The sequence below is a fragment of the Diceros bicornis genome, unplaced genomic scaffold, assembly GCF_020826845.1.
Source record: "Diceros bicornis minor isolate mBicDic1 unplaced genomic scaffold, mDicBic1.mat.cur scaffold_147_ctg1, whole genome shotgun sequence".
Taxonomy (NCBI): domain Eukaryota; kingdom Metazoa; phylum Chordata; class Mammalia; order Perissodactyla; family Rhinocerotidae; genus Diceros; species Diceros bicornis.
Genome location: NW_026691058.1, coordinates 611,013 through 633,492, shown reverse-complemented (window position 1 = coordinate 633,492; position 22,480 = coordinate 611,013). Strand labels below are relative to the sequence as shown.

The window sequence follows — 22,480 nt, the reverse complement described above, 5'->3', positions numbered from 1 at the left end:
ACCACTAATGAGCCAAACATGTCCAAAGAATCAACAGAGACTTAACTCTGATCTCCAGACCCATTTATCTACCTGCCCACTCACCACATCAGTGATGACTCAACTCACAATGACTAGGTCCCAAGTTGAACAAATCGCTTCCCCAAATAATTTGCTTCTCTCTCAGTGTCCCCAAACTCACTTATTTGTGGTAATAACCTGTCTACCCTTGGGTGTCACTCTGGACAACCTGCCACCCCACACTCACATATCAATGAACCATCCATCCACCCTTCTGAATCTACCTACGGGTTATCCACTTCTGATTTATTTCTAATCACCTTTCAGGTCTCCTACAAATTAGCATTTCCACACAGTGAACTCTCTTGCTCTAATAACCTAAATTACAAAACCCCATTTTTCCTCTTTGTTGATTTTTTTTCTATTTTAGTTATATGTGCATTATTATCTATTTCTTTCAAGATTTGGTTCTTTCTCACTAAATTAGATATCCAATGAAGACAAGACTAATATGGATTTTCCAAATTTTCACACAATAGTGTTCACATGTGGCTTTGCACACAAAAAGGGCTCACATATATTATGTGCACAATATATATTTTATATTATATACATATAAAATTCAAACACTAAAACTTTGCTTCATGAAATATTTTAAATCCATCCACTTAACTAATCTTATTTTTTTTTCCAAGGTAGATCAGCCCTGAGCTAACATCCATGCTAATCCTCCTCTTTTTGTTGAGGAAGACTGGCTCTGAATTGACATCTATTGCCAGTCCTCCTCCTTTTTTTCCCCAAAGCCCCAGCAGAGAGTTGTATGTCATAGTTGCACATCCTTCTAGTTGCTGTATGTGGTACATTGCCTCATCATGGCCAGAGAAGTAGTGCATTGGTGTGCACCCAGGATCCGAACCCCAGCCACCAGCAGCAGAGCATGCACTTAACTGCTAAGCCACGGGGCCGGCCCCTCCACGTAACTACTCTTGTGCAAATATACCACCTTTATAGTGGTACACTGCAATAAATTAGCAAGAGTAGCTTAAGATTCCAAATCCTTTCTCCTGGTAATCCAATCACGAGACTCTAGTTACAATGATCTGTTTAAAATGCAAAAGTGATCAGTTCATCTTATCTTTTAAATCCTCCATTTCTATCTTCAGCACATATTTCTCCTGTTGTCTTATCATAAATATTAATACTACCCTTTTCATTACCTGATATGTTCCAGTTTGGAGGGAAAACTATTTGGTCATTCTATTTGTAAAGCACTTACTACATGCAAAGCTCTGGTATAAAACCCGTGATCTACAAAATAACTAAATAGACTGACTGCCCCTGTTTGATTTAGTCTTAGTGAGAGGAAAGAGATCATAAATGGCAAAGGATGTATAACATGCCATGTAGAAATCACTGCTGTGATGAACGATAAGGCAGAGACTGAGAGTTTGAGCTTGAGCACATTTTCAAATTACTTGTCTTTTGTGTGTGTGTGTGTGTGTGTGTGTGCACGTGCTCATGCCTGTTGCCTAAATGGGATGAATAGCTTCCTCCTGGGGGTTGGGGGAGCCACCTATGCCTTGGGAAATTTCCTCCAGGTGCACTTAATATGCAGTTTGTTATCCATGTGTGTTAGTCAGGATTCTCTAGAGAAATAGCAACATAGAATATATATAAACATATGGAAGTGGAGATTTATTGTAGCAATTGGCTCACAAGGCTATGGAGGTTGAGAAGTTCCACAATCTGCCATCTGCAAGCTGGAGAACCAGAAAAAACAGTGATATAATTCTGTCAGAGTCTGAACGCCTTAGAACCAGGACATCTGATTTCCACGGGCAGGAAATGATGGACATCCCAGGTCAGGAGGAGATAGTGGATTCAGCCTTTCTTTGCTTTTTGTTCTATTGAGCCCTTAACAGATTAGATGATGCCCACCCACACTAGTCAGGGTGGGTTTGTTTATGTAGACTATGGAATCAAATGCTAATCTCTTCCAGAAACATCCTCACAGGCACACCCAGAAATAATGCTTCACAGTCTATCTGGGCATCCCTGAGTGTAGTCAAGTTGACAGCTAAAGTTAACCATCACATCATGGCTCTATCCAACCAAGACCAACAGTGACATCACAACGTGACCTATGTCATTTAAATTTTCCAGAACACATGTGAAAGAAGTAAATACAAACAGATGAAACTGTATTTTATAACATTTTTATTTAACCAAAGAAATCTAAATATTATCATTTCAAAATGTAGTCCACATCAGTACAAAGAAGAAGATATTCAGGTTTTCCAACCACTCTGTCTTACTGGTGAATTTTAATGAATACTGGCTCCTCATATATCTTAATATGATCCAATATATAATTTTCTCCTATCTATTTAAGTTTTATTGTATCAAAAGGAAATCATTTTCTCCTTATTGTCAAACTGCTCTGCTATCTCTTTTTTAAAAAATTTCAAGTTATATATTGTGTTTATGTTAGAACTTAAATTAAGAATTTAAGTAACTAAGAAGGAATTGATTCCAGCAAAAGGCTGATTTACTAAAGTGGAAGACAGCTCAAGAGCAAATCTCTCAATAAAACCATAGGGCCAATGACATTGGAAAATTCAGGGTAGAATTAGAAGACACATGGGATGTGATTAAAAGGGGAGTAGAGAGAACATGGGGAGGAATTGATATCAGAAGTGAAAATACACAAGCATGTTCCCAGTTGATGAAAGACATCAATCCACAGGTTCAATTAATTCAAGATTCCCTAAGCAGAGTGCATATACAGGAAATATTAATGAAATAAACTATGGTCTAAAATCCAAAGTTAATGTAAAGGATTTTAGGGACTAGAGAGGCCAAATAAGCAAGAAAAAGGCCAATTGGTGATTTCTACCCATAAAGAAAATAAGATAGATATCAACAGAGCAGCATTTTTAAAATGCTAAAAGATATCTCATGTCAAACCAGAATTCTACACCCAGCAGCAATAGTGCCCCAAATTACAATGTTCTAGAAAAACTTAAAGTGAAACTTTTCATTGTTAGTAGCCTTGAATTAGACAAAATACCGCAGTGAGTTATCACAGCCGAAGGAATATGATCCCAGGTTGAAAACCAGGAATGCAGTAAGGACTGAAGAGGAAAGGAAAGGAAAATTTATAAATAAATATAAGTGAATTTTATTTTGTGAAGTAATTCTAGAAATCTCTCATGGAGATTAAAATATATGTAGAATAAAATGCATGAAAACAGTAATACAAATGTCAGGAAGGTTAAAAATAGAATTGAAAGTGTTGAAGGTATTAGCATTTGGGGGAGATGTTAAAAGTAATTATTCATATTAGGCTTTATTAAGGATTCAGGATTTAACCATTAGCGCAATTAAACAAAGATTTCTATATGATTTCAACTAATAAGTTTATAGAGGAATTAATGGAATAATAAAAGAGTTAAATCAACATCAGTGAAGTAAAGAGAGTAAAGGAACATTAATTATTCGGGTCAAATGGAAGGGAAAGAGTAAGACGGTTGAAATAATTACAAGTTTACTGGAAATTACCTGAGATGTTAATGCACAAAATACTAATTTCTTTTTAATGGCTCTGTGCTATGTTCTAGAGACTTGTTAATAAAAATTTTGGACATTCTTTTATTGATAAACGTTTACACAGTCTCTATTTTTTCCTATTAAAACATAAGTTGTGTGGACATTTTGTACATATACACTTCCATTTCTAATTTTACAGAAGGTATCCATAGTGGAAGAAAAAGGAAACATTAAAATATTGATAGAAACTGCAAATACCACCTCCCCACACAATTGTATTAAATTTTTTCATCTACCAACAGTATCTGATAGTGTCAATAATCCAACATTTATGTGTTTAGGTATAAAGCTTTAGGAATCTCTCAAATCCCATTGATAAGAGACAGGATGTCTCCTCTGGATCATCCACAGATTGGATTATCCACTCCCTTCCTCCATAAAAGGGGAATCAGAGGCAGAAGTCCCTGCATTTTCCAGCAATCCACAGGCTGTCTACACATCAGGAGTGGGGTCAGCAGGACAACTCTTCAGCCATGGAGGAAGCTGCATTGTTCTGTTTTCCAAGCCAGCCTATACTGGTGAGCGTGGAATCCATATGGACGGCAAGAATGTCCATTTCTACACTTTGTCCTTCTGTGAAACCTCTTTAAGTGAGCAGACCGTAGCACTTAAAACAAGACCAAACCTTACTGAATGTTGTTTCTTAGGTGTTAATGTTTGTTAGGTAATGTTCAAGGTATTGTAATTTTCTGTAGAGGGAGCTTTCTTGGGTTAATAGGCCAGACATTGGTTTTGTTTTGTTTTGTTTTGTTTTGTTTTTAACCAACAAAATCACTGGGAAGTGGAATTAGTATTCAGCCCTGCACCTTTCACATTGTTCCCATCTCTGGAAAATTTTTTACTCACAATGAGATTGGTCTTTTTAAAAAAATATTCTGTTCTGTGCTCAAATATCACCTCATCAGTTAGTCCTTCCCTAATCTCTTCATCATCAATAATTGTAGGTGGGTGACCCCATGCCGTAGCGGTTAAGTGCTCACGCACCTCTGCTGGCGGCCTGGGTTCAGATCCTGGGCATGCACTAAGGCACCACTTGTCAGGCAAAGCTGTGGCGGGATCCCATATAAAGTTGAGGAAGATGGGCACAGATGATAGCACAGGGCAAGTCTTCCTCAGCAAAAGAAAGAGGAGGATTGGCATGGATGTTAGCTCAAGGCTGATCTTCCTCACAAAATAAATAAATAAATAAAATAATTGTAGGTAATTTCTTTCCCTTTATCCCTCCTTACTGTTCTTCCTCCATCCCTCCCTCTGTCTCTGTATCTCTGCGTAGCCCTTACTGTTTATTACAGGATCTAATTATACCTAACACTATATTACACATTCATTAGTCTCTTTATTAACTCATCCCTTTCACCAAGATTAAAATAAACAGGGGCAGTGACTTTTTAAGTTAAATTCTGGATCATGGGTTTTAGTATATAACTTGGCTTATAATAGGTGCTCTATAAATGGGAGGATCAAATAACTTTCCCTCCAAACTGGGACATGTTGGAGAATGAAACAGGTGGTATTAATCATTATGGCAGGACAACAGGGATGAAACGAGATTTATGACTTCACTGTTAAAAAGTATCTGAGGGGCTGGCCTGATGGCGCAAGCAATAAAGTGCATGCGCTCTGCTTAAGTAGCCCAGGGTTCACCGGTTCGGATCCCGGGGTGCACCAACATACCTCTTGTCAAGTCATGCTGTGGCGGCATCTCATATGAAGTAGAGGAAGGTGAGCATGGATGTTAGCCCAGGACCAGTCTTCCTCAACAAAAAAAAAAAAAGAGAGGATTGACAGATGTTAGATCAGGGCCGATCTTCCTCACACATACAGAAAAAAAGAGTATCTGAAGACAGAAATGAGAGATTGTAAAGGAAAGGTGCACTGATTTGATTTACATTTCAAATAGATTATTGTGGCTAGAGTCTTAAAATGAATTACAGACAGAAAGGATTTGTAATATTAGTGATAATTTATTGCAGTATACCACAAAACAGGTTATATCCTTGTATAACTTCAGTCGAGTGAATTTGTTTGAAAATTTTAGAAAGTATTTATTGGAGTTTGAATAATTTCTTTCAATAAATATATTGAGTACCTTCTAAGGGCACAGCAATGAGTGAATATGGCAGTGTAAAACATTACAGTCCACATGAGTCTTCACTTCATGGAGTATCCAATTTAGTGAGAAAAACGCTATGAGAGAAATAGATGAAAATACACGTACAATTAAAAATTTTAAAAATTAACAGAGACAATGTGACATTAATTTTGATGGCTGAATCAGGAAATGCCACTCTGTGGAAATGGCATATTGTAGGAAATCTGAAAGGTGCTCAAGAATTATTCAAAATTGGAGAATTTTTAGGTGGATTCAGGAGGGAGGACGGATGGTTGATTGATGTACAAGTGTGGAGTGGCAGGGTATCCAGAATGACACTCAGGTGTAGACAGGATATCAGTACCAACAAGTGAGATTAGGGGACCCTGAGATATGGGTGATTCTTTGGAGAACTGGTTTGTTCAACTTGGGACCTGCTAACTGCAAGCTGAGTCATCGAGTTATCACTAAAGTTGTGAGTGGGCAGATGGGTATTTGGATCTCAGGGTTGAAGCGAGATCTGTGCTGACTCTACGGGCATTTCTAGTTCATTACTGTTATTTGAAGCCAGGGAAATGGATGGGATGGCCTAGAATAGGGTGAGGAAGTGGAACAAATGTGAGAGCAGGATTGACTTCTAAGAAGCATGAATTGTGTTAAGTCAGATGGTGGAGCCCAGATTAACAGGGAGGAGTAGGAGGAGAGAGGAAGAGTCAGGGGAGGAAAAATGGTTATTTACAGTGGATAGGACTGTGTGATGAGAATATGGCATGTGTGAGTTATTTACTTATGAACAGGAGAATATTTGAGTGAAGATGGGACTTATGTGTGCAAGTGAAGTGAGCATTAAATTGCTGAGAGGAACGTGATATCATTAGAGATGAGGCAATAAATTACTATGCTCTGGGCACACGACCATCTGGTTTTCATAGTCCTCTCTGCCCTTGACTCATATCAGTTTGATGTCCCAGGATCTCGTTCTCAGTGTGTGGTGCCTGTGCCAGCAGCATCAGCATCATCAGGGAACAATGAGAAGTGCAAATTCTTAGACCTCCCCAGGGCTCCTTGGGTGGAGGTCCAGCAATCTGTGTTTTAACAACCCTCCAGATGATTGTGATGCACAGGGAAGTTTGAGAAATATTTCTCCAGGATACAGGAGGATGGAAGATCCAAATGAAGTGAGAACCTTCTCCATGGCTGGCAGTCTGCATCCCCCATTTTATTCAGATTTCACATATCATTTTGTTTTGAAAGGGGAAGCTCAAAAGAAATTTGATGCCGCAGACTTCAGAGAAGAAAAGACAGGTCCATTTAGCCAAGAGCAAGTGGAGACATCGTGAAAGGTCTGTACTTCCTATAAGATTCACCAGTTGCATTTTCAAGAGACCAGTTACAAGGATAAATTTCCACCCTGGCAATGAGGTCAGGTACAGTCAACGGGAGGAGACCTTGCAGAACCTTCAGTAAGTCTGTGCATACAGGAGACTGCAGGGACTCCGGGCCTGCTGCAGTGAAGGAGAACTTTTAAGTACTTTCTATATCACAAATACCTTAAATATAATTGCACCAGTGGTCCAGGTGAATCCCTGGGCTGTGTTGATGCTGGGTCTCTAAACACCAGCCTCAACCCCAGTGCCACACAGTCTTCAGACTGGGCAGAGGTGATCCCAGGAGTGGGTCTCAGTCTCCCCCAACCACTCTACAGACAGCCCATCACTTATGTAGACATCTGGAGACAGAGTCAGAAAGTGAAAAAAGCAAAGGAAAGACTGACTGAGGCCCTGAGGGCAGACAGGTTTGGCAGGGAGGCAGAGAGAGCAAGGAGCCAGGAACGATGTTCTGGGACCTGATGGAAAATAGGAGAAGGTCATGCTGAAGAAGCTAAGAATTGTGTCCCTGGGAAAGTGGTTCCCCATGAACAGTCCCCAGTTTAACTTGCCTCATTTAATGTCAACCCCTCTTCTTGCTATGGACCGTGATGCTTTGTCATTTTATAATTGCACTTTATTAAACTCTTTTGAGAGACATAAATGTGAAGAGTCGACAGTTGTGTGGGTGAAAGATCGGGTTTCATGTGACAGGAAAGAAGATCTTTATTTGTCCTTGTATACTGCAATTTCTGCTTACCATGATTCTTATTCACTTGTATATTAAAGGTAATTTGGCCTAAGGGATCATTTAGTATTTTTAGTTATATTTTTTAGAATACTTGCAATCAGGAAAAGATGATACCTATTGTAAAGAGCTTTAACGTTGTTTAACGTTAAATTAATTTGATTCCATAAAAGTCTTACTTTACTAAGCTTGCTTTTATATCTCATTCTAACATAAGTTGTACCCTTATCTTTGCCAAATGTTAACTCAAATACAAGCCATTTTCATATCATTTAACTAGCCCTTAGTCTACCTGTTACAGCCTTATCTGTTACCTAAAATAACCGTGGTGGTTTTTTTAACTAGAGTTAAGCTTAGATTCTTAACAAGCAAAATTTTGTTTGGAAGCATTTTGCACTGAGTGAATCTTGGCAGCAGGCTCCCTGCCTTCACCTTAACACTAGGTCCTGAGTCAACGATACTTGTCCACCTGCTCACAGAGTAGGTCACACCATAATTATTCAATAAACATGTGATGAACAATATTTGGTGGTAAAAAGGGTCAAGTTACAGAAGTCAGATAGTAGGACTCTTTTACTGGGTCAGGATGGAAAAGGACTGATATGGTTTTGGAAGGATCTGGAATTTTCTGGACTTTCTTGATGAGCTTTGATAGAGCAGTCTTAGCAGACATGGGGAAGGAAGCCTATTTCAGAAGTTCATAGTGATTGAGAAACAGAAGGGCAGAGAGTGAGTGGAGGTGGACAGCTGTGCCTTGTGCCTCCTGACAATGGCCTCTGGATTTGACACAACGATGGCTCCCTCCTGGAGCCCACAGCTTTGTTGTGGGGATGACTCCTCCCTAGGATTAGGCTGTTCTAATTCCTCAATGTGAGCTAATCTGCATATTCCAAACCCTTTGACGTCCTGGGACAGGGGGTGTCAAATGGCCCTCTCTGGTCCAATAGGATCCAGGCACAGGACCCTTTATCTAACAGGAGGTAGAGCTGGGTATACATGGGGTTCTTACCTGCCAGACCTGGAGTTCTGGGGAGTGGAGCTGAGAGAGGTCACAGTGTAGGAGCCACTGACAGGGTCTGAGGCCACCTGGGAGGACAGCAGAGTAGGGGTGGGTTTGGCAGACGGTCAGGACAAGACCTGTCCCCTCATTTGTATGCTGCATCTCAGTGCCTGGACACAATCCACTCCTCAAGTCTCATTACCATGAGCTGATTTCTTCCCTCATTGCATGTTTTCTTCCCTCTTATATTCTGTTAAATTATTTTAAGTTAACATTAGTTGGGTTTTCTTTCCCATACCTTTAATTTATTCCTGATGAATTCTTAGACGTAGACCATGATTTCAATGAGTTTCATTGAAAAACGAAGGTATTCATATGTGATAATTGCGGACATGAGAAATTTAAATGATGACATCGGGCGTGGTCCATGATCTTCAGGACATCCATATGATAAGCCACGTGATAATCAGAATTTTTAAGACAAGGTACGATTAGGATTTGGTGGTTTGAGTGAAAAAAAAGGGGAACCCTACAATTGATTCAGTTTATCAACAGCAGAGAATCCTCCCTCACTTCTTCCAGCTCCTGCGGGTACCTGCTTCCCTGTCTTGTGGCTGCAGATCTCCAAACTATGCCTACGTTTTTCACGTGATCTTCTTCCCTCCATGTCTCTGTGTCGTCTCTTCTTCTTATAAGGACACCAGTCATTGAATTGAGGGCCCATCCTAAATCCAGGATGAGTTCATCTGCAGATCTTTAATCACATCTGCAAAGACCCTGTTTGCAAATAAAGTCATATTCTGAGGTTCTGGGTGAACTTGAATCTTTGGGAGATGTTATTCAACCGACTACATCCTCTACCCTCAAGTTGAGTTTGGGAGCTGGCTCAGGCAGATATGAGTGGTAACAATATCAGAGGAGTTGTTCTCAATAACAATATTGGAGGAGTTGTTTTCCTCAAAAGTACTTGATTCAACATAATAAACTTAAAAATAACTTTTTTTGAATTCGTGTTGGTGATTCTTAAATTCATATGGAAGAGAAAGTCTTCGAAATGAAAGAAGAATTTTTGAGAACCAACCACCAAACAAAATAAACATGAAAGAGAATAAGGATAAAGTGACATATCAAAACATTTCCCCAGTTCCGTTAACAACAAAGGCAAATTAACGTGCTCACAGAATCATTCTCTCCACTGAAGCAACCGTTCTGTTGGACAAAACTGACAGAATCAAGTGTTTCACAACTCTGAATTATAATAAAAAACTTACAGCATCCAGAGGAGTGATTAATGAAGGAAAACGTGGCTGAATTTGGGTAAGAAAGCACTGTGGTGTTTTTGGTTAATGCCTACCTGCTGCCATACCCTGGTACAGCGGAGGATGTGAGAGGATGGGAGCCAAGATTCCTCACATGGCTCCCTCATGACAGATGACAAATACTAACATACTTCTTCAAATAAGGTGATTGTGTGACTGGGTGGTAGTGATCTGTCTTTTGGGTCCCTGAGGGACCAGTGCAGAAGGTGACAGGTATTTCTCCCCCTCAGGCAGGAGGGACTTTCCAGGTGGTGTCATTGTCTGATGAAAGATTTAAAGGTTTATGTTACTGGTAGATGTCTGGGTGAGGGATGATGGCTGGGTCAGGAGAGATACATAAAAATCTGGAAAGGAGGCATCTGAGTAGGAAGTTTATTGGGAAATCAAGGCTTAGAACGGCCACTGCATCTACCAGGGAAGCTGGAGTGCAATGTGCATGCCCAGGATGGACGGGTGCTCAGAGAAGAACTGAGAAGACCTGAGCTTGCACCTCTGGCAGATCTGTTGGTTCCATGCAGGTAGGGGGTAAAGTCTAAGGAAGAGTTACAGGGGGCCCAGCTGCAAAGACTGGAGATATTTTGGGGCCGGCCCAGTGGCGCAAGCAGTTAAGTGCACGCGCTCTGCTTTGGCTGCTCAAGGTTCGCAGGTTCGGATCCCGGGTGCACACCAATGAATCGCTTGTCAAGCCATGCTGTGATGGCGTCCCATATAAAGTAGAGGAAGATGGGCATGGATGTTAGCCCAGGGTCAGTCTTCCTCAGCAAAAAAAAAAAAAAATGAGGAGGATTGGCAATGGATATTAGCTCAAGGCTGATCTTCCTCACAAAAAAAAAAAAGACTGGAGATATTTTAAGTTTTTCTTTTGTTAAAATGTGTTCTTTTGGATCCTTGCATTTAAAGAAATCTCTGTCAAGTCACTTGCTGATTGTTAAGACAACTGAAAAGAGATTTCAGTGACCACACACATCAAAGAACATAGTCTTTGCAAAAATAGTTTGAAAAGTCACTAAACAAAAGGATGATTGCAGCTCATAAAAAGCCACAACAGCAAAACCTGGAGAGAGAGAAGAATCTGATTCTCACAACGACCACATTCTAATACACAAAATGTCCAGGTACCACTACAAAATTACAAATGATATGAAGCTGGAGGAAAGTATAGCCAGTTCATATGAATAAAATGGAAACTGACATAAGTTTTTCCTGAGGACGCCCAGGCATTGGACTCATGAGACAAAGACTTTAAAACAACTCTCTTATATACGCTCAAAGGGCTAATGGAAAGTAGGGACAAAGGACCAACAAAAATAAAGAGAATGATGTCTCAATTCACAGAGAATATCAATAAATAGAAATTGTAAAAAGATCCAAATAGAAATAATTGAGTATTACCCATGCACTTCCTTCTCCCACCCCCAAACTTAAACAACCACAAATTTACTTCCTGTCTGTACAGATTTGCCCATATTTGACATTCCATGTAAATGGAATCGTATAATAAGTGGTCTTCTTTGACTAGATGCTTTCAATTAGCAGATGGTCTTCAAGGTGCATCCATGGTGTAGCACGTGTCCTTTATATCTTTATGGCTGAAGAACACACAATGTACAGAGATACAGATCACGTTGTGTTTATACATTCATCAGATAATGATATTTGGGTTGCTCTGGTCCACCTTTTCCTGGTCCCACTCTCACCTTCAGTGGCCCAACATCAATGTCTCCCATCACCCTTCGTATTCACTGCCATCCAGTCAGCTCAGGTCTGCTTAGGCACCAGGTCTCCTCAATGTAAACACTGGTGGAGCCTTTAGCAAGGGCCCTAAAAGGCAGAGGTTTGGACCAGTAGTGGCCACCTCAGTGAAGACTGCCAAGTCCAATACATGCTTTCCAGCTGCAGCAACTTTAACATAAACAATTAGAGTGGAAATTCCCAAGGTTGCTGACACATGTGGTCTCCAGTGATTCCTCTTAAAAAACTTCAAGTACAGGGCCTCCTAGTAGACATCTGTCATCCTTCTTGGTTTCTCAGCCACTGAACCCCTATCCTAGGATTGTTGGCTTCACTCACTTTGTGATCCTGTGGGGAGACAACACCAACATCCTGATTTAAAAGCAGAAAATGCCAGATATGTCCATTTGCAGCCTCCACACTGCAGCCAGGGTAACAGTTCTGTGGATCAGAAGCACCCACACAGACTCTGAACTAAGAGGTGGGAGCAACGCTCTGATGATGATGGATTTGGACAACAGCTAATAGAAGCAGCCTCAGTGGGGCTCCAGCCCATCCCCATCCTCCCAGAGGCTCCGTGAGTGATTACTCTAACAATCCTCTGCTGGACACAATCAAGAGCCCTGAATGAGAGCCTGGCTCTGGTGTTGGAAGTGGGGAGAAGGTCAGGAGGGGCCCACAGTTCGCATTCCAGCCTCGGTCTAGGATGGGAGCCTCTTCCCAGACCTCCGGTCAGCTGGCGTGGTCACTGCCCCCCAGCGGCCTTCTCCACGGGCTGGGTCCGCGGGCTCAGCACAGGTCAGACTCTGCACCCCCAGGGTCAGTCCCCGAGGCAGACATCGGCGCCAGACTCCACGCAGCCATCACGTCCGGAGGATCCAGCCGTGGGGACACGCGCGTCCTCGTCGTGGGCGGAGGACACGCCACTGTCCGGCCAGACTGCTCCGCGCCGTGGGCAGCGGCGGGGCCGGAGGAGCGGGGAGGAGGGCAGCGGGGACCGGGTCAACGACCCTCTTGTGGGGCGCTCGGGGCAGCTCGGGCGTGTGGGAGGCTCCGGGCTCCCATCCAGGGCAGTCGCCTTCATTCTCCGCCGTCCTCGCCTCCGCTTCCTTCTGGGGCGCCGCCAGCCTGTCCTCTCTCCGCTGCCCACGACCTCTCATCTATTCCCAGCGGCCCCTGGGCTCGGCTCTCTCCGCCACCTCTCGCTGCTTTTCGGGTGGGCTTGGCTCCTCCAACCAGGCTTAGGGCCCTTCCGCCTGGCCTCTGCTGTGTTTTCACATATTAGGCTCTTTCCGTTTCTCTTCAGTTCTTTCCGCCCGCCTCTGCTCCCTCCACCTCTCCCCGCCGCTCCTTGGCTCAGCGGTTCAGATTCATCTCTCTCTGTCTGGTTTCGGCTTTCTCTGAGTTCACTGCCACAGTTCAGCTCTTTCCCGCCAAGTCCTGGGCTCAGCTGGGTTCTCTCTGCCTGTCAAGGTCCTCATGTCCGGGGGCGGAGGTTGTTCAAATTCACCCCCTCTTCACTGTGGTATGAGAGTGCCACTTTCTCTACATCCTAATAGATCAACATATTAAACAAACAGTAAATGTTCCTAATCTGATAAATAAAAACAAGAATCTTGGTGTTTTACTTCGTATTTTTCCTTTGGTGGGTGAAGTTGAGAATCATCTCTTATACTGAGAGCATTCTGTGTTTCTTGTGAACTGTTCTTCATAATTGGTCCATTTCTCCAACGGATTCTTTGTTTTTGGTTGCTAAGTGTTCCTTAATGTTAATGAATTAGATTTTTGTGATGATGTCCTCTCTCCGCCGGTCAGCTGGCGTGGTCACTGCCCCCCAGCGGCCTTCCCCACGGGCTGGGTACTCGGGCTCAGCGCAGGTCAGACTCTGCACCCCCAGGGTCTCCTCTTTGCTTTTTTTTTGTCTTTGCCTCTAGTCGGTGCTGCCATGCAATGACTGCCATGCAGATTTTTTAAAGGAAATCAAACATGTTAACTTCGTTTCTTGTTTTATGTTATACTTTTAAAGGACCATCTTTTCTCTGAGATTCTATATAAAATACTTATCCCTTGGTTTTTTCTAGGACGTTCACAGCTTTAATATTTATATTAAATCCATGATAATCCCTATTCCACAGAACAACTGGGGGTTCCAACATAATTTTTTTGTTAACAATTCATGTTTTCTTTCCTGTCTTAGAACATCACCTGCACCCACATTCTTAGGAAAAATGTTCAGGCATGGAAATAATTTGAAACAGTTGAACAGTCAAGTTATGGACAGAATTCTGTCTCCTCAACAGTCATGTGTTGAACCGCTAATCCCTAGTACCTCTTATTGTGACTTTATTTGGATGCTGTGAGTTAAAAGAAAGTAACTGAGATAAAATAAGGCCATTAGGGTGGACACTAATCCAATCTGATCACTGTCCTTATAAGAGGAGATTAGGACGTATAGACTAAGAGACGCCAGGGGCACGCATGCACAGAGGGATGACCACGTGAAGAGGCAGCAAGAGGATGGTCATCTGGAAGACAACGAGAGAGGACTCAGGAGAAACCAATCCTGCAGGCACCTTGATCTTGGACTTCCAGCCTCCAGAATTATGAGAATGTAAATTTCTGCTGTTTAAGCCACCCGGTCTGTGGTACTTTCCTATGGCAGCCCTAATGAAGACAGCCCACACCTACATTCCATCAGTTACAATTTACTATATTTACTTTGCCACCTCCATCCATTTATCACCCAAGAATCCATCTCTGTTTAATGCATTTTCAAGTACGTTGCAGACAGCAGTATACTTAACTCCTAAACATGTTAGCATACATAGTCATTAAAGTTCAAAATTTGACTGAGGCTGGAAGAGCTTCCCAGGTGGCTCACTGAATGGTGAGCAATTGGTGCTGACAAGTTGGTTCCTCTCCACGTGGACCTCTCCACAGTGCTACTTGAGCATCCTCATGGCATGGTGGATGGCTTCCCCTCGAGAGGGAGCAATCTAAGAGACCAAGGAGGAAGCTTCAGTGTGTTTTATGATGTAGCCTCAGATGTGAGACACTGTCATTTCTGCAGCACTGTATTGATCATTTGGGTTCATGACAATTCACGGCTAATCGGATGTGAGAGGAGACTGCACAGGGCCTAAATACAGGTGCAAAGTAGCATTGGTGGCTATCTTGGCTGCTAGCCTACTCACCCACCTTTCCTCCAGGCGACCTATCCTCATCAGCCCAGAATTCCTTTTCTTCTGCTCCAGCTCACCCCTGAGAACCTGGTTTGATTGGAGCTATTTGGGCCCTCTGAAATTCATGGCTGTGTTTGGGACGACATGGAAAGTCTCATCTTTCCCTTTACTCTTGCACCTCTCCCCTCTCTATCCTTCTCAGCCTCTCCCCCAGCTCCAGCCTTCCTTGGCTCCTAGTGACTCTTTTAGCAGTAAAGGATATTCTGATGGTCAGCAGGATGTGCAACAGATAAGAGGGGTTTGCTGGAGTAGGAAATGGTGGGGGAAAGTCTGCTTCCTGGGCTCCTGTCACCTTCTGTAGAAGGGGAGCTTGGGGGTGTTTAGTGGCTTGTCAGGACAACTGCTGTGTTCCTTATTCTGAGACTGGGTCCTCAACATTCCCCAGGGCAGGGGATATTAGATGGGGCTCCATATCTCCACTACAGTCGGGGACAGAGACATATACATAGCAAGAGGATGCTGATGAGCTGGCAGCTGGGGCTCAGAATGATCCTTGTTTTTGAGATTAGGGAGGAATCACCACAGGGGCCGGCATGTCCTGTTGGTAGGGACTTGAGGGACTTGCATTGTGGGCTCCTCTCATTTGTGTTGAGTGCTGCTTGCTGATGCTTCTATAGACTCTTATTTTGTGATAATGGGAAGAGAGGGAGTTTTCTGAGGATCTGTTTGACACTTACATTGGAGAGCCTGGTGTGTTGCCTAGGGAGACTCTGGTCATTTCTTTTCTGGGCAGGGACACTAGGTTACTCTTCGCTGGGTATACTCATATCTAGTCTGAGGAGTAAAGAGGCCAGCTGGTGTTTGTGTTGGTTAAAATGATGTGGTATTTGTTGGGGCTCCCTTCTTCTCGGTGTATAGGGGGTTGTAAGTTGCTTTTTGGGGTTTCCAACGTCTCTAATCTTGCAGGAATGTGGGAGATCACTTGCTGAAGCTTCTATCATTTGATGGAGTCCTCATGATGTTGGGGATAAGTGGGAAGTATGAGAGTGAGGTTCCTTTTTTCTCTGGTGCTTGGACGCTGGAGGACCACTGCTTGTATGGGGCTCACACTTCTTAAGTGTTAGGGTGACATGGAGCAGTCACTGGATGGAGGGCCATTGTCTCTCATTCAGGGAGAGGATTGGGATAATTGCATGAGATTCGACTTATCATTAGTCAGGGACTCTGGAGGGGTCTTTATAAAACTCCTTTCTTCTAGTGTTGGGGGAGATCAGAAGTCTCTCTTTCTGGGTCTGCCCTAGTCGGTACTGTTGGCATAGACTGGGTGGGTCACTGGGCTGTGGCTTCCCATTTTCTAGTGTTGAGGAGCAGGTAAGTGTGTGACTTATGGGGCTGCTCTCATTTCTAGAATTGGAAGTTACTAGGGGGTTCTTGCTGGAGTCTCATAATTTCTAGTTTTGAGGGGATGGAGGTCTTGCTTGCTCAGACACCAGCATTTGTGTTTGTGGATGACAGATGTTATCTGAGTTCCGGTTGCCTCAGGTTTGGGAGGAACTGGTGGTGTCTCGCTAGGGCTTCTGTCACATCTGCTGTTGGATGCAGATTGTGAGCACCACTTGCTGGGGCTTCATAATCTCTAGTCTTGGAGGGTGGAGTGGGGATTCCCTTGGAGGGGATTCCATCATCGTTAGTTTTCGGGTATCAGTTCAACGTGTTTTTAAACGCATTTTATTTTGAAAATGTTTAGACTTACGTAAAAGTTGTAAAAGTATGCAGGATTGTTTTAGTAAGTCAATATTCATTATAAAAACTTACATTTTGTTTCCTGCCAATGATCATTCCTAACATTATGTGTCTTTGGGTGTAATTGTTTTCCTTCAGCCTGAAAACTCTCTTTAGAGTTTCTTGAATTTCAGTTCTGCTTTTGTTTAATTGTTTTAGCTTGTTTTTTTAAACACCCTTTGGAAAATATCTTTAAAGTGTCTGCATTTTTGAAGATTATTTTTCTTAAGTCAAAGAATGTTAATTTGGCAGGGTTTATTTTCCTCCCATTCAACCCTTTAGCTGTCAGATGTCATTCATGTCTTCTTGCTTCCACAGTTTCTTTTGAAAAGTTATCAGACTTCTAATTGCTCTTTTGAAGGAAATGTGTCCTTTTCCTTTGGTTGTTTTAAAGATTTCTAGTTTGTCTTTCATTTTCTACAATTGTCCATGTTTCTTTCATTCATAGTTATTTTGAAATCCTTGTCTGCTAACTCCGGTATCTGGATTGTCTCTGGGTCTGCTTCTACTGATTTATATGTTGATAATTGAGAGCATTTTCCTGCTGCTCTGCATGTCTATTAATCTTTTATTGTGTGCTGGATCTTGTGAACAATACCTTGTAGAAGCTCTTAATCATGTTTCCTTCCTCTAAAGATTAGGTTTCCAGTACGAATGGATCATGCTGAGCCTCTGAAGGAGAACCTAAAATGACACACTTATTTCAGTTTTGCACTGACTCCCGAGATGTAGATCTTACTCTTAGTGTGTGGCACTGACTCTCAGGCTGTGACATTTCTAGGGTCATAATTGAAAGCCAGGACTTTTTTTTTTTTACCAAGGTCATTCCACTCCAGATGACTCCAAAAGCCAACCTTCAACTCCTGGCATGTGTGATCTCCGAAATTTCTGCACAATATTCAGTTTTCAGTGGCTTTTCTCTTCTAAGTCTCCTAGATTCATTCCCTGCACATGCACAAGTTAGGTGCTATTCAAAGACCTGAGGGGTGATTTTTAAGCAGATTTTAGGGGCTTCTTTTTGTGAATCCTTATTTTCCACTAGAATATCCTTCAGTGATATTTCAGGATCAGGTTATATTTCCTCTACCGTAGCCCTGGAATCCACTATTCCTCCAGAGAGCCCTGGTTTCTTACTTTTTCTTTAGAATAATATCTTAGAAACCAATTTCTGGGTGGTTGATAGGTATTCTCATTATTACTGGAGTGTCGTTCTTCTAGGTCTTCTGAGCTGACAGACCTTGGAAAGATATGAATCTATACTATCCTCTACATACACACATTCTCTCTCTCTCTCTCTCTCTCTTTCTCTTTATATACCCATCCATCCATGAAAAGCAGGAATTGATAACGGTAGCTCTTATTCCAACCAAACGCCTCAGTTGGAGTGGTATAAGAGCTAGCCTTCTCTCTTTCCTTGTTTATAACATCTTTCTTTGACTGTGATACACTGGCTCTCATCGTCTACAATACATTTACTTAGTTTTTCAGATCTAGTGTATGCATAAACTAGTTTCAGAATTGCTAACCCATACCATTCTGAGAAACATTATGTATGAACTAGAGTACATGATTTCTGGTCACTTCTTTTGATCCAGACTTACAGGATCTGGTAAAACACAGTTTTCCAAAGTAAATTTGGTTTCCTTTTCATAGCCTTCATTGTGGCTGTGTTATTCATTTTCCACAACATTTATATTCATTTGTTATAGCTTGTTTTCCATTTTATGTTCCCTTCACTACCTGGTGGATTAATTTTTTTTAACCTACAGTAATATCCACTATGGGGTCTACAGTTCTAGGGGTCTTGGCAAATGCATAGAGTTGTGTATCCATCAACATAGTCATGATGGAACATGATAGACACATGAACAGTCTTGATAGGACAATTCCATCACTCCCAAATTCCTTTCTGCTGCCCTTTTTTAGTCATCCCCTTTCTTACTCTTTGCCCCAGGAAACATTGATTTGTTGTCCTTCACTACAATTTTGCTTTTCCCCAAATGACATATTATGGAATATACAATAAATGGCTTTTTGTTTCTGGCTTCTTTCACTTAGGAAAATGAATCTGATTTAAATTGAGGTATATGTTAAATATAGCACAACACATAGATCTTAGGTGTAGAACTTAATAAATTTTGACAAATGCATACACCTATGTAACCTATACTCCTTTCAAGATATAGAACGTTCTCCTCACCCCATAAAGTTCCTCCATGTCCCTTCTCGGTCAATCCTTGCTCCTGCTTCACCACTTCTCCACAATCTGAGGTTAGATGCAACCACTGTTCTGATTATTTTTCCTATCACAGATTATTTTTTGACTGTTCTTGGAACTCATACAAATAGAATCATACAATATTTACTCTTTTTTGTGTGTGGCTCATTTTTCTCAGTATAATCCTAGAATGGATTTAAATTAATTCACAATAAAAGATGTAATATATAATGCTTCCTATATACTAGGAGTCTCATAAATGCTTTACATATCGTAGCTGATTGAATATTTAATACAAGTCGGTGAAGTAAGCACTCTCATTGTTCTCATTATACAGATGAAGAAACTTTGGCATAAAAAGATTGTTACTTGGTTGAGGTAACCATCTGTAAAGAAGAGAACTGAGATTGGCAGAAGAAGTGTTTGAACTATGATAAGATAATAACGGAGATAACAGTTTATCCCAGTGGGAGCTCTGGAGCTGAGGTGGCCCTTCAGGGATTTCTCAAATTGAGGCAAATGAATTGAGCCTTTGTATCCCCCCGTGAACCAGTCATTGGAAGTGGGCTGCCATTGGGAGTGGTCATAATCTTAGGTGTGGCACTTTCCTTTGGCCCCAGGAAATTCCCGGTGAGGTTGGCAGGAGGAGCCCTTAGAAGACTTTTTGCAGCTACAAGAGCGAGTGACAGTCCTGAAAGAAGAATCTAGAAAATATACCACTGTCTCCATGATGGTCTACCACTTATGCCACTCAGAGACACTGGGCTCAAATCCGGGCTCTACCACTTGCTAGCCAGAGAGCTCAGGCAAGTGACACGTCAGTTTTCTCATATCTAAAGTGGGGATGATACTAGTACACACTTCTTAAGTTTATATTTAGTACTCCCTAAGTTAATATTCATAAGGCATTTGGAAGAGTGCCTGGTCTATCAGAAGAAATGTTTGATCATTTATTAACGTACTGAAATACTTTGTTATGAAAAAATAAGGCCGCATTATATAAAGGAACAATTCACATGAAAAGACCTAATCCTGTATGTACTTATTTACATTACATCCAAATATGTAAAGAAAAAATGACAGAATAACAAAAAAGAATTTGTTGATCTATAACTGCAGTAGAAAACTTCAATACACCTCTATCACTAAATAAGTTTGAGGGAAAAATCTGAATGTAATACTATATCCAAAAACAAAATTAGCTTGAGTTACTGGGCCTGTATTCTATAACCAAACGTAAGAGGATACACGTTGCTTTCAAAGAAACTTGGGACATTTATAAAATGCTACTCTGATTCATAGTGACTTTGAGGGGAGCGCTGAGCCAATATATACTGACTTATTAATTTAATAGCAGATGAGAGGCTAAAAATTTCAGAAAATAAAACATACCCAAAACTGAAGCAGAAAGAAAAGCAAATAGAAATTACAGAATAAAGAACATTAGAGACATGTGTCATACAATGACAAGGGCTGGATCAACAACATTTACTACTGTGAAATAGAATTAAATCTAATGAGACATGTGCAAGGCCTCTCCAAATAAAAGTACAAAATGCTTCTGAGAAATTAAAGAAAATATAAATAAATGGAGAGAATTACCAACATCATGCATTGCTAGGATCACTTATTTAACGACATTGTCTCTCATTGATTTATAGATTCCAAATAATCTCAGTCAAAATCTTGGCAGGATGATAGGTAGAAACTGATAATCTGATGATAAAATTTATAAGGAAATCAAGAGGATCAAGAATTTCCAAGGAGTTCTTTAAGGAAGAAGTATTTTGGAGGATATACACAGCCAGATATCAAGACATACCATAAAGCTACAGTAATTAACACTACCTGGCATTGTGATACAAAATATGGAACTGAGCATAGAGTCCATAAACAGACATGTTGACATATGGAACTTTGATTTATGTCAAAGACACCACTGCAGAGAAGTAGACAGAGGACAGTCCTTTTAATCAGTAGTGCTCCACTAGTTGGATGTTTTTATTCAAAAATGAATCTTAACTCCTACTTCGCAACGTACATAAAAATCAATTCACAGTGGATTTTAGATCTAAAAGTAGAAGGTAAAACAATAAAATTTTAGAATATAGCAAATATATTCATTGTTTGAGGTGGAATAAAAATACTCTTAAATGGAGCGAACACAAGATCCATGCAAAAAATATCAAGCATTTAAAGGTGAATAAAATAAAGAGGCTACAGTACAGGAGATCAGGAGAGAGTTACACATGAGGTAGGAACAATATGGAGAACTTAGAAAAATGAAAACACTTAGAAAGTAGTGTCCTAAGGATAGAGCAGTCAGCCGGGTCAAATGATGCTGTGTGGTGAAGTAAAATAAGGGTAAAAAATGACCACTGATTTGGGCCTCATAGAAGCTGCTGATGTCCTTGAGAAGAGCAGATTGAATGACATACTTGTACAGACCTGATTGAAGTGGGTTGAAAAGAATGGGAATTGAGGAAGAGGAATATTTGAATACTAACAAACCTTGCAAATGTTTGCCTTGAAGATTAGCAGAGAAATGGCAAAAGAGCTGTTGAGAGACACTTTGGGTTTAGGAGAGACTGACTTTAAATGGAAGATATTGGAACATGTAGTAACTAAGTGCTGGAGTCCTGGCATAGGACGTAGGTTTAAGGAATACATTAGGTGTAAATATATGTGATTTTAGACTTTATCTCATGCCAAACTGATATGAACTGGAAAATGTATATCTATTTCCTGAACTGGGCATGAGACCAGTTCTTCAGACAATGGTCAAATAGACCTAAGGGTGAGGTTGGCAATATAGGCTGTAAAGTACCCTTGAGGGTTACCCAAGTCATGGTCAATGACCTCCTCCTGGGGTATCACAGGAATCATGCTGGACTTTTTTTGCTGATTGCAATACCAGCTCTTTCTGATACTGTGTTTTGCTGGATGCAACACCTCTCAGTCAATTGCAAGAAATAGAATGTTTGCCTGGGAAAGAAAAAATCTAATCATCTCAGGATGGGGTAGTTCCCAGAGCCTTGATGACCCCCAGCCCTGATGACATCTCTGGCACCTGCAGTGGAAGATGTTACCCAAACAGATTTTTCACGTTTGTCCTTACCAGGGCAGAGAGTGCCAGGTGCAGAGCCCCAGGGCCAGGGGGACCCCAGAGGTCCTTTCTGACACCAGTGACCAGTTAGGCATGGACTAGGGGAGTGACAGAGAGAAGAGGCCAGAAGCAATTCTGATCCACAGTGACATTGAGGGAAGATCTGAGCCAGTATATATCGCTTCTGAAAATGCCATAGTTCTGATCAATAACAGATCTTCTTTCCATGGTCTTGAATGGCAGAGCACTTTTAGACATGTGTACCCTGCACAGGAGTAAAATTTCCCTGCAGAGGGCTACACTGCAGGTCTCCTTCCAGCTCTGCT

General features: G+C 41.4%; 1 protein-coding gene across 1 annotated transcript in view; it reads left to right on the top strand.

The window, feature by feature from the left end:
- The window catches only part of LOC131402552 (ral guanine nucleotide dissociation stimulator-like), a 220,116-nt gene that overhangs the window by 121,108 nt on the left and 76,528 nt on the right, over positions 1-22,480 (top strand). The window lies entirely within an intron of this gene.